Raw genomic sequence first — 14,241 nt, 5'->3', positions numbered from 1 at the left:
AATGAAGCATGAATCAAAAGTTGATTCTTAGACTAAGTGTGACCGACGTTGCTGCCTAGGGCACCGCCTCCGTCCACCACCAGCCTAGGGCTGGCGTAGTCCCTATCCATGACTCCATGGATGGCGTCCATCATGGTGATGGCGCCCTAGGTGATGCTGCAATCACCAACTTGCTTCAAAATAGTGTTTCAGACGCTCAGGCCTAACCAAAATTCTCATTGGTTGCTTCTAAAGCCTCTCGCTCGTTTTACTAAACCCGTTCCTTAGGGAAATTAGGACTGAGACAGTCCTATGCAAAGGATATGACAATACTCATTCTGTTCTTACAAAGAATCCATAGGGATTTTGTGGATTGATTCAACCAACTTGCGGACGCTTAAATATTTCATGATATTGGTTGACACGCAAACACGCTGGTCACGTGTTGTGCCATTGTCCACCTATAAATGCTACTTATGCTAGACTCCTAGCACATATCATATGACAATGGGCTCACTCCCCAAATCATCCTATTCAGTCAATTGGATTTGACTATGCTAGTGAGTTTACATCGAAGACTTTCGATGGATATTGCAATGGGCTTGATGTTGGACATCACATTCCCATGTACACACCCAATTGGTCTCACGGAAACGACTACGATGGTAGTCCGAACATTGGTAATGCGCACCAATCTTTTTACATCCGCTTGGGGTGATGCGATATCGCATGCAGCCATGCTAATTCGTCTACGACCTACCGCCACTCAATGTACCTCTGCGTTACAGCTAGTGACTGGGTACACGTCTTTTGTACTTCCGCATATTTGAGTGAGCCATTTAGGTGCCAATTGCGCCGCCACAGCGCTCTGTGATGGGTCCTTACAGATGAATGGGCAACTACGTTGGATTTGAGCTTCCAACAATCGTCCGCCACTTAAATGCCCTTGCTAGGCGATCTTCTTACCGCTAGATTTGCGGATGTCACTTTGATGAGATAGTCTTCCCGTCGTTAGGGAGAGATAAGAACACGAATGTTCAACAGGAACGACAGGAATTGTCGTAGTTTGTCCCCACTATGTCTCATCTTGATCCCTGTTAAAGTGACGAGATCACACAAATATGCTGCAAACATGCCTGCAAGGAAGGACGTCCCTACGAGAGGATGTAGCGCCACCCTACACGGAGGTAGGCATGGCGCCAACGCCAATGAGAGTGGCACTCTGGCGTTACAGGCCATGGCCCCAGCTAGAATGCGTGGAGAGGCCCGTGGGTTCGAAGGATACTTTGGCACATTCCAATCCTTTGATCATCAAGACTCAAAATCCGTCTCATGAGAATCTTCCGGGTTATGGTTATTGTTGGGGGACGCCTCAACGTCAAAACCTATTCCTGAGAATATAAAGCTCTATGAAACTTACACTAGTGTACATGAGACGTGGGATAGAAACTCCATCATAATTGATGATGTAGTTGCGCATTTCGTTGCGCATGAGTTTATTGAGTCTAATGATATCGAACCACACTCCGTTGATGAATGAATGCCAACGTAGAGAAATTTGGCCTAAATGGAAAGATGCGATCCAGGTTAAGATGGATTCTCTAACGAAGAGGAAGGTTTTCGAGCTAGAGATGCTAACACCTCCTGACATAAAACCTATTGACTAATGGGTCTTCGTTAGAAAGCTTGATGAGAAAAAGAGATGGTAATCTCGCCTTATGGTGCAAGGCTTCTCATAAAACGCCCTGGAATCGACTACGATGAGACATATTCTCTCGTAATGGATGTCATTGCACTCCACTACCTTGTCAGTTTGGTAGTTTCCGAATAACTGAACATGCAGCTTACAAATGTGGTCACTACATATCTCTATAGGGATCTAGATACGGAATATACATGAAGGTTCATGGCGAACTTCATTTACCCAAGTCAAGAGGTTCTAGACCACGGAGCGTGTTTTCAATAAGGTTGAAATGCTCACTAAAGTGACTACTTGATTGGGAAGGGATATGCCCACGCGTTTCTATGACAAGTTTCGGATTCTATCGCGGTTCATGTTGGACATGATCTTCATTAGAAGCTCTTAAAGAGTTAAGGGAAACCGCTGAACACTTGAAATCCATAGTTTGAGATGAAGGATTTTGGGAGAACACGATTATGTCTCGGTTTAGAACTTGAGCATCGTGTCGATAGATGCTTAGGCATTTTGACAAGGTCAAGCCTTCAAGCACCCCCATGATCGTCTATAGTCTTGGTCCTGAAAAGGATCCTCTTCGTCGAAAGGATGATGACGAAGATGTGCTAGAGGCAGAAGTGCCTTACTTAGTACAATAAGCCCATTATTGTACTTATCCCAATGCACAAGACCAGACATCTCATATGTCGTGAACTTGTTAGCTCAATATAGCTCTGCGCCAACGCGACGCCATTGGATTGGTGTAAAAGATGTCTTTCGATACTTGAGATGTATGAGTGATATGGGCTTGTTCTATCCCTACAAAGAGATGATGGATTCGAACCCATCACACACCAGGAACGCCGCCAACACTGGCCTGCGTCCATTATCCCCATCCCAAAACGACATGTGTTTTGGAAGGTTTTGCTGATGTTGGGTATCTCTCTGACCCACACAAAGGTCATTCCCAAACTGGTTAAGTGTTCACCATGGGAAAAGACCGTGATATCTTGGAGGTCTACAGAGCAGACCTTAGTCACTATATCTTCGAACCATGCAGAGATTATTGCTCTTCACGAAGTGGTTCATGAATACTTATGGATTGGATCCATAATCACGCATGTTCGAACAATTGTGGTTTGAAGTCTACCACAGATGAGCCTACGAGCATTTAGGGTAATGCTACTTGTTTTGAACGAATGAGGCAAGGCTACATCAAAGGTGACAACACCAAGCATAATCAGCAACAACAGACACTCCTCAAGATCAAAGTGAACTAGGTTCGATCTGAGGACAGTGAGGCAGACTTGTTTACTAAGTCATTGCCTAAATCCACGTTCGAGAAACATGTGGCAAGAATTGGCTTGCGGAAATTATCTGAACTCCCATGATCGTAGTCATCAGGGGGAGGCGCAGACATCAGGGGGAGATGTCTACATGTTCACCTCGAAACGTGAAGGGTGTGTTGTGCTCTTTTTCCCCTTCGACCGAGGTTATTTTTGTCCCACTGGGTTTTTGTTACTCGGCAAGGTTTTTAACGAGGCAACGAGAGAAGTACCGCGTTTGGGCAACACAAGGGGGAGTGTTCAAGGAAAACCTAATTTGTGTTTAGCCCAAACTCTAGGTTACTTGACCTAGTGGTAATATGATTTAATTAGAAGGATCTAGAATCCTAATCAATGTAGAATTACTTTCTTTATATGATTGAGATTCTATGCATTGTAATCCTCTATATAAAGAGGCCCCTATTATTAATGAGAATACACAGCGAATTTCTCTCAATTTTAGTTTCTCTAAAACAGAATTCATAATTTCTAAATATGTATTGCCTTATCTGACATTCTAATGAAAATTATGAATTTCATTGTGGAAACAAAAAAATTGAGAAATTGATTGTCTGAAATTTCTCACTTTAATTTCCATCAAAATAGGCATCATTTCGAATTTTCTTGCAAAAATTTCTTCTTATTTCTTAGTTTCCAGAACAATATATTTTTGGTAAAATAACCAAATTACCCCCCTGACTTTTCCCATGGTTGGCGATTTAACCCCTGACATTTCAATTTTGATTATCTATGCCCTCACTTTTCTAATTGTTGCCAATTTACACCCTATCGTTATTTTTTGGACTTTTCATCTAATTTTCTGTTAACTTGGTTAGCACGTGAGGGGCTTTTTCGTCTTTTCAACTATCACAAAAAAAAAATCAAACTAAAACATCGTTAAAGAAATTTTAAAAAAATTTCTTCGTTAAAACAAGGAGAAAAAAAAATTGCCCTTTGTCGCTTCTTCCTTGTCCATCTCTTCTTCTTCTTCACTCCCTTTATTTCAAGTTGGTTGTTAGCTTGCAACTAATCGCTTAATTAATATTTGCTAGTTACATCAAATGATTGGATGATCATATCACTGAAGGAGAAACCATCTTTGATCATTTAGGTTTCTGGTTTTCTTTTTCTTTGAAGGCTAGACTGGATTAATATTTCAAACATTCATGTGAGAATTTGATCTTCCATGTTTCCAGTTAGAGGGGTTTGTATTGTGTATAAGATTGAGGAGCCATCGAACAAACTAAAAGATTTATATGTATGGAATATGAAAATTAAAATTACAGCAAGCATGTGAAAGTCATCTTGATTGATTCAAGTTGGGATTGTGTTATATTGATCTCGATAAAAGGAACATAGAGGAAGAGGTCATGTTGAGAAGAAGATAATTGAGAGATAGACAGAGAAGAAGAGGAGAGGATGAGGGAAAAAAAAACAATTGTGGGAGACAAATAGCAATATTTTATTTTTATTTTTTAACAAAGTAATTTTGTATTTTTTCTTGATTTATTAATATATGAGGGTAATATTGGAACATTAGAGGCAAAAAATTAATAGTTGGCCGGGGTGTACTAAGATTTTTGTTCGGTAAAAACAACAACACTCTTTATTTTTTTTGGGTGACAATTACAGAGACGAAAAGACCCCTCACATGCTAACTAAGTTAATAGAGAAATTGGATGGAAAGTCTAAAATTTGACTATAGGGTGTAAATTGGCAACATTTAGAAAGTGAGGGTGTAAATAATCAAAATTGAAATGTCATGGGGTAAATCGGCAGTCATGAGAAAAGTTATGGGGTAATTTGGCTATTTTGCCTATATTTTTTTCTTTTAATATTTTAATTTGTTTTAAACTTTCTTAGTTTATCACACATTCCAAATTCTAAATAGATACAACCAAAGTAGTAGGACCATCTATTCTCTCAGAGAGCATAAACACAACCAAACCGTTCCATGTCCGGAATGCCCTAGGCTGAGGTCGGGAGAGAAGTTCTTTGGCTTGGGGTTTGGCAAGCTAGTTTTGATGGCAGGTTTGGAAGGCTTTTATGGACGTCTGTGGTGGTTTTCTGTGTAGGGAAGGCGCGATCCTGCGGCGGCGTGGATCTGGGAACGTCTGGGCGACAGTGTGGCTTGTGGGTTGTGATACGCTAGAAACAAGCGCTCAACTTAACCCTGCAAGATGTAGTCGTTAGCAATATAGAGTAAGCAAGGATCGTTCGATGCCAAGGATTGAGGGTAACCAATTAATCACAAGGAGAAATAAAAATAAACTAATCTAAACTAATCAAAGAACACAAATCAAACAAACAAAGAAACTAACTAAAAGAAAGGAAAACAAACGTAGAATAGGGAAAAGGAGAGAGGAAGCAACGAAATAAAAGAAGAAAGGAAAAAAATAAATGTTTTGGGGGTTTTTAAGTTTTACGAAAATTAAAGGAAAACAAAGAAAGCAATTTCGAATTTTAAGTTGAAAAACAATATGGAGAAGACGTTAGAGACTCGGAAATCCACCACCAATTACTTTCGAACAATGTTAAGTTAACCTAGTTTCAATTACTAAGGTGTGAACAGAAATCAACCAAGAAACAAGTCGGAGCAGATCATGTCCCTTATTAATGTTTCCCTAATTACTTAGTCTACGTGAACGCACAATAGCTAAGCCTATCAAACATGCAATCAAGGTATAGAACGCTATCCTATCAACAACACATATAGTGTCAACATATTTGAAGCATTAAGATCTCATGGAAACGATTGATTATAGAGTTGCAGTCTAGTGTGGAACGCCTACCTAGCATGCTCTTCTAGTTGTTTAAAACATCAACTTTTGTTCAAAGCCTTGCATACTTGTGGATTAGAAAACAAAACGATTAGGTGAATTATTTTCTAAACCTAGCTCCAATTACATGCATAAATCCTATGTTCGCGACCATAAAACATACACATGCAAAAGTTTTCAATCAATCAGAGATAAACAACCAACCCACACCATAGATCAAGAAACTAAGTTTAATCAAACAGATGTTCTACATAATTGGGGCTTCAAACCTCGCCCCTAACAAAAATAACTAGCCACACATGGTCTTAAATTCAACAATTAAAAGCATGAGTAATCGATTACAAGAGGATAAAAACCGTAAAGAGCAGAGTATGAGAGCCACGAATTCACTTTTAGGCAGCCTTAGATGCAGGCAATCCTTCAAGATGGGGCACGGCAGGAGCTTGATGGAGATGGATGGTGATGTGCACGGTTTTCCTTCTTGAAGACTTGGGAATTTTAGACTTTGTGTGCTAGGGTTTTGGGAGCAGAAGCGGCGCTGTAGGATGGTGTGTCTCAACGTGTTATACTGCTCTATATATATAGAATACACAGCCCTAGTTTCCTTTCCCAATTCTGCTTTGAAAACCTCTCCTAATTGCTTGAGGATCACTCTACTTGGTGCATAATTAAATGATTTTCAAGCCTTAGTAATCTTCCCAAAATCTTGAGGAATCATTCTAGGACTCTCCTTCATGTTTGCAGCAGCAATAACCTTCCAAAAATGCCCCCAAAATTCGTCCACAAAAGATTTCTGCCAAACAGTCCTGTTTCGACTAGGTTTCGATTTCTTACTCTGAAGCTTCCTTCTTGGACAAGGAACGACTTCGTCTTGACAAGTTTCTGGATGGTTCTTGACTCCCACGTGTTCTATGACATCATATCATCTAGAATGATCGATAACCTTCTGGAAAAACTCCAAGAAAATCGCCGGAAAAGATCTCTCAAAAAGCTTCGTGAAAAGCTGACAGTTTCTGCCTTATCGGGAAACATACTTCGACTTTGATTTCCTACTGCCTCGTTGATGATTTTGACCTGTTCTTTGGCTGTAGTTGAAGTATAACATCATGTCTTCAAGGATCGCTGGTCCTTTCTTCAAATGTGAAGCTGGAATGATGCAATAATTTCTCCTCAAAACCGTTCCCAGAAAGCTGATTCTGAAACTGCAGTTTTCTGCTTTGCAGCAACTGTTTTGCACAATGAATTCCGTGGACTTTCCTTGTAATTTCTGGCCAAATGGTTGATCAAACTTGGTCCTCTGCATCAGTACTTCATGTTTCATGGCTTCGTTGCTCCCTTTCAGCTCTTATTTCTCTTGAATCACTTCACGAACTACCTAAAAAGAAAACAAAGTTAAAACTGACTTTTTAAAGGAAATAGCTAAGAAAAGTGTAAGGGATTTCACACTATATTCGTCGCATTTATGCTCCTATCAAATTCCCCCACACTTAGCTTTTGCTAGTCCCTTAGCAAAATCAAAACTAAGAAAATAAAATAAAGACTCAAAAGACTCAAAACAAACTATGCCTTCAACATTGTTGTCTCAGAAATCTCTTACTTTTATAGCATCAAGATTAGCATGCAACCAAGAATCAATCATGAGTAATTCGATAGTCAATTAAAATATATATTCCACATATAAGCATGTAAGACACGGATGTGACAATGGTGATGGGTGGAGCTTAGCATGTATCTAACAAGTATGATTCAAACCTCACAGGATTCACCACTCTTTCTTCTCTCAGATCAAGGCTAATGCTTAAAAGCTTTTTCACTCAAATATATGTGAGAGATAATAATATTTTCGACAAACAAAAAGCTCACATATAAAGAAAGAAAGGCTATGTCGAAATATATGCATTTTTTTTTTTCTTTTACGATCTCATGAAGGATACCAACTACTTGCCGGACGGACCGAACCATATGCTCAACTCTTGTAACCAATCTCCACAGATCAAAGGCTGCCCATCTTAAGGATCAAAGAGGTCTTACTTCAAGGTTGTAATGGGGCCAAGGTTTAGGGGTTTAAGAAACGAAAGGGTAAGGAAAAATCACAAAGTGTTCTAATAACCTAGTGGAGCTTTCATTGAAGCATTGAGACGTCTTCCTTTAGTCACCAAGGCATCTTGCAACGTTGAACTTCTTGTGAAATAGGACAAAGACCAAATTCATCGTACTTAGGCCTTCACTTCAAAACAAACTCCTTATCCACAATGGGGGGACTAAAATCCATAAATACTTACACTTTTTTTTTTTCTCTTTTTTTTTTTTTTTTTCATTGCCGTATACATCTTTTTTTTTTTTTTTTTTTTTTTTTTTTTCACCATACTATTTTTCCTCTTTCTCATGGACAAGTCTTTCCCCCACACTTATTCTTTCTCATCATCTCCTTTGTAGTGCCTTCAAAATCTTATCTGTCTCATGAATTAGCTCCACTAAATCCTTAGAACAAGGGTAGGGATATAACTATACTAAGGTTCAAAGGTTAGGATTTTGAGGATGAAAGAAAAAGGTTTAAATGTAGGCTCAAAGGGGTTAACTAGAGGAGTCCCACGACGGGCACAAATATGGACACAGGCTATTTTTGGCTATGGTGGAATTTCCTAGGTGCCTTTATCCTTTCCAGAATCAGGGACATGTATTGATAAAAGTTTCAACTAGTACAAGAGCAAGTTCTAGTAATCTCTAGAGTCCGTCAAACTTAATCTGTGGCAAGCAGTCAATCAAAGAGAAAGATAATGAGATCACTAAGCATCGCCAAAAAAATAAGAGTATAATTTTTCAATAAACACTCACAAAGAATGGAAAATAGGCTCAAGTTCTCACAAGGGTTATTATGAATCACACTCATCATCAACATGCTCATAATTCTGTACCAAGGTCAACAAAAACCACATCTACTACACATTCATATGCTTTGTATATATCATAATTAACCAAAGAATTATTTTAACATCATCTCAATATTGTGATCCTCTTTTATCCATAATTTCAGAGATTAAGTTCATCCTAGACAGTTGAAAGCAACCTAAGACTCGAAAAACAAAACAAAAACAAGAACTAAAAATGCTAAAAGAAAGAACATAACTAAAAATTTTTTTTTTTTTTTTTTTTTTTTTTTTTTTTTCAAGTAAGACTCAAATTCCCTTCCCCCACACTTGAATCATACATTGCCCTCAATGTATGGAAAACTAAATCAAACAATGCATAATAGAAGTGTAAAGAAGGGAAATCAAAAAGAAGAAAGGTGAGAAGGTTGATAGAAAAGCTCCCCCTTGTAGACCTCCCAATGCTCACGACCTTTGGAGATGACAACAAAAGACCCCAACCTCAAGACCTTAAGGTCTTGACTTCCTAACGTAAGCTCCGTGCGAAGTCTTGTTGCATCTTTGGAAACCAGAAGTTTGTGCCGGCAGCGCATGTTCCAGGTTCCATAATGTTTTTATGCAGCTTCAGATGACGATTATACCACTTGGGGGTGAAAGTGGACATTGCGAGCTTTCTGTGCATATGTGGAACACTTCCTAACTCCAAGCGGTTTGAAAGTTATAGCCCTATAAAGTTAGAGAAAAAAAAAAAAAACAGAAATTGGAACAGAAATCCGGGCAAAGTGACCTTTACCCACTCAAACCTTTATTCCGGGAGCATCACTGGGTCAATGGACGAGATTTTTGGTCTGAAGGTAGTATACATATAGAGCTTTGAGTCCATGTAAAGAACTCCTCATTTCATCCACGGAAATATGCCCAGTTTTTCTTTTTCTGTGACACAACTGCGCAGTTTTCTGTTTTCCTGGGCTGACCTTGCTGCATTCAAACTGGAACTGGGAACACATATAAACTCCGAATCCAGTTCTGTAAAAACTTACCGAAACTAGACTCAAAGATCTTTCGATTCATATATGGCACGTCTTCTGGTCCCTTCTGAGCTAAAAACGGTAGTTGTCTAAAGTAGACGGACTGTACGGTCAGTACTCTGTTTTACAGAAGGAACACTTTTCACACCTCTCTACAACTCTATGACCTGCACACAAACGAAAAACATAAAAAGGAACTAAATAGAAAACAAAGAAAGCAAAGAAAACATCCCTTGGGTTGCCTCCCAAGAAGCGCTTGGTTTAAAGTCTTCAGCCAGACGTAGTGAATGCTTTTAATCTATGAGAGGAGGTGTGTCATGAAGGTCTTCTTCCTCTACGTTGCTCTCCTTAAAGGCTGCGTAGTATGGCTTCAATCGATGGCCATTCACCTTGAACTCATGGCCTGTTTGCTCACTTCGAATTTGCACAGCTCCGTGGGGAAAAACGTAAGTAACAATAAAAGGACCAACCCATCGTGAGCGAAGCTTACCGGGAAAGAGTTTGAGACGAGAGTGAAACAATAAAACTTTTTGGCCTGCTATGAATGTTTTCCCACGAATCATCTTGTCATGAAAGGCCTTAGTTTTCTCTTTATAAATCCGGGAACTCTCGTACGCATCATTACGTAGTTCTTCCAACTCATTCACTTGAAGCTTTCTATGAATCCCAGCGTCATCTAAATCCATATTAAAGCTCTTCACAGCCCACCAAGCTCGATGTTCCAATTCCACGGGTAGATGGCAAGCTTTTCCATACACCAACCTAAAGGGACTCATTCCTATTGGCGTCTTATACGCTGTCCGGTACGCCCACAAGGCATCATCTAGCCTTTGACTCCAATCCTTGCGACTTGGGCTAACTGTTTTCTCCAAAATCTTCTTGATTTCACGATTTGACACTTCTGCTTGTCCACTAGTTTGTGGATGATATGGCGTTGACACCTTGTGTGTCACATTATACTTTCTAAGCAAGGCTTCAATGGATCTATTGCAGAAGTGCGATCCTCCATCACTTATGATTGCTCGAGGCATTCCAAACCTAGAGAAAATATTAGATCGAAGAAAATCTGCAACAACTTTGGAATCATTAGTCCGGGTGGCTTGTGCTTCCACCCATTTTGAGACATAATCCACAGCGAGAAGAATATAAAGAAAACCTTGAGATGAAGGAAAAGGTCCCATAAAATCGATACCCCAAACATCAAAAATTTCAACAACCAAAACATTAGTTAAAGGCATTTGATTTTTAGGTCCTATGTTTCCGGTTCTTTGGCATCTATCACATGTCATACAAAAAGCATAAGCATCCTTAAATAAACTAGGCCAATAAAAACCAGATTCCAACACCTTAAGAGCAGTTTTCTTAGAACCAAAATGACCCCCACAATTTTCAGAATGGCAAAATGTCAAGATATGAGTAAACTCCCTTTCAGGCACGCAACGTCGAATTATACCATCCGCACAAAATTTCCAAAGATAAGGATCATCCCAAACATATTGCCTAGCATTCTTTTTAAGTTTTGCATGCATAGAGCTTGACAGCGTGTTTGGAATTTTTTTAGTGACTAAGAAATTGACTATGTCTGCATACCAAGGTTCACTTACCTCAATTCCGAAGAGTTGTTCATCCGGAAAAGTTTCCATAAGAGGTATGGCGTCCTCACCATGTACAAGGCGGCTCAAATGATCTGCAACAACATTTTCACTCCCCTTTTTGTCCTTAATTTCGACATCAAATTCTTGTAGAAGAAGAATCCATCGAATTAGCCTCGGTTTCGCTTCCTTCTTTGAGAGTAAATACTTCAAAGCTGCATGATCAGTATAAATAACAACTTTAGTTTGAAGTAAATAAGATCTAAATTTATCCAAAGCAAAAACAACAGCTAATAATTCTTTTTCTGTAGTCGAATAATTCAATTGAGCATCATTCAAAGTCCGAGAGGCGTAGTAGATGGCATAAGGCTTTTTCTCTTTTCTTTGGCCAAGCACTGCGCCTACTGCATAATCAGAAGCATCACACATGAGCTCAAATGGTAAGGACCAATCCGGAGGAAGCATGATAGGAGCAGAGGTCAAAAGCTCCTTTAATTGTTCAAACGCAACTTGGCAGTCCGCATTCCATTCAAACGTCACCTCCTTTTGCAAAAGTCGACATAGGGGTCTTGCAATTTTGGAGAAGTCCTTGATAAAGCGTCTGTAAAATCCTGCATGTCCAAGAAAAGAACGAACCTCTCTCACAGAAGTGGGGGAGGGTAAGTAGCGAACAAGATCAACTTTAGCTTTATCTACTTCTATTCCCCTAGAAGAAACAATATGCCCTAGAACAATACCTTGAGCAACCATGAAGTGACATTTTTCCCAATTTAAAACAAGGTTAGTTTCAATGCAACGTTTCAAGATTAATTCTAGGTTTCCTAAGCAATTTTCGAAGCTATCACCAAAAACACTAAAATCATCCATGAAAACTTCAATTATTTTCTCAATATAATCAGAAAAAATACTGAGCATGCATCTTTGAAACGTACCTGGGGCATTGCAAAGTCCAAATGGCATTCGACGGTAAGCAAAAGTGCCAAAAGGACAAGTGAAAGTTGTTTTCTCTTGATCCTCTTGAGCTATGCATATTTGATTATAACCAGAATAACCATCAAGGAAACAATAAAAAGAATGACCAGCTAACCTTTCAAGCATTTGATCGATGAAGGGTAAAGGGAAGTGGTCTTTCCTGGTGGTGGCGTTAAGCTTCCTATAATCGATGCAGACTCTATGGCCAGTCACGGTTCTTTGGGGCACAAGTTCATTCTCTTCATTCTTCACGACCGTAATTCCGGATTTCTTTGGCACAACTTGGACTGGTGAGACCCATTTACTGTCTGAAATAGGGTATATGACGCCACAATCGAGCAATTTGATGACTTCCTTTTTCACAACTTCCATCATTGGAGGGTTAAGACGACGTTGAGCCTCTCTAGTTGGTTTGGCACCCTCCTCAAGAAGAATTCGATGCACACAAGTGGTGGGGCTTATTCCCTTGATGTCAGCTAATGTCCATCCAATTGCAGTCTTGTGTTTCTTTAGCACTTTAACAAGTTCTTCTTCTTGAGATGGCGTCAACTTGGATGAGACTATGACAGGCAATGTTTTGTCATCTCCCAAATAAACATACTTCAAATGATCCGGTAATGGTTTGAGTTCAAGTGTAGGGGCCTGAATCACTGAAGGAAGAGGTTTATTAGTAGATAACTGAATTGACAAAGGGGAAGGAGGTTTACCTTCATAACGTAGATGAGTTTCAACGGAAGAAACGTCCTCAAATATTTGAGGGTCCAACGTTTCCTGAAGTTTCTTCATGGGAATTATGACGCCATCATGGGTGTAACCAACGCCTTGCTCAATGGTTGTGATCAACGTATCTTCTCTTATTGCTTCCAAAACCTTCTGTGCAAGAGTATCAAGTATGTCAATAGAAAAACATGAATCAAATTCAATTGGATACCTCATAGCCTCAAAGATGTTGAATCCTATCACATCTCCATCAAATTCCATGGTTAGAGAGCCAGCATAGACGTCAATTTTTGTCCTAGCAGTCCGCATGAAAGGTCTACCCAACAAAAGTGGCGTTGGGTTTATGGTGGATTCCTCCATGTCCAAGATATAAAAATCCGCGGGAAAGATCAAGTGATTAACCTGCACAAGCACATCTTCCAACAATCCTTTCGGAAAGGCCTTAGATCTATCCGCCAATTGAATAATTACGTTATCAGTTTTAAGTGTACCTAGACCTAAAGATGCATAAACAGAATAAGGCATAACATTTATAGATGCACCTAGATCTAACATGGCATTCTCAAATCTAGTGTTACCAATAACGCAAGGAATGGTGAAGCTTCCAGGATCTTTGCATTTTGGGGGAAGTTTCCTTTGAATAACAGCTGAGACATTCTCATTCACCTTCACAACCTCCTTTTCTCGAATTCTCCTTCTTGTTGTACAAAGTTCCTTCAAAAATTTTGCATATTTGGGCACTTGCTTTATAGCTTCAAGAAGGGGAATGTTGACTTGCACCTTTTTAAAGGTATCCAAAACAGCCATGTCGCTTTCTTCTTGTTTGGACTTAGCAAATCTGCGAGGAAAAGGCATAGGAGAAAGGAAAGCATTAGTATTAACCGGGATTGAAGAGTTAGACACTTTACCTTTGGTTTCTGGTTTTGTTGGGGATTGCAATGAGCCTTCAATCCTGGACGTAGCAGGGTCTGGGATTGCTAAGTCAGTTTCAATCCTGGAAGTCGCTGGGCCATTGTTTTCCTTCCTCTTCGAAATTGGTGTTTCCTGTTCTTCATCAATGTGCACTGTGGTGTTCATTTGTGCCTTGGGGACGTCATTGATGATCCTTCCACTTCTAGTGGTGATGGCATTGGCAGATTCAAAGCCCCCCTTTGGATTTGGAATAGTATTACTTGGCAGCTTACCACCTTCAGGGCCTTTTGTCATAAAATCAACCACGTGACCAAGCTGTTTCTCCATTGCGTCCATCCTCTTTTGCATGAGATTCTGACCTTGCATCAAATTGTTGGTTTGATTTTGCATT

Source organism: Rosa chinensis, chromosome 5 (genome assembly GCF_002994745.2).
Source record: "Rosa chinensis cultivar Old Blush chromosome 5, RchiOBHm-V2, whole genome shotgun sequence".
NCBI lineage: Eukaryota > Viridiplantae > Streptophyta > Magnoliopsida > Rosales > Rosaceae > Rosa > Rosa chinensis.
The sequence above is the reverse complement of the archived record's forward strand: the minus strand, read 5'-3'. Positions refer to the sequence as shown.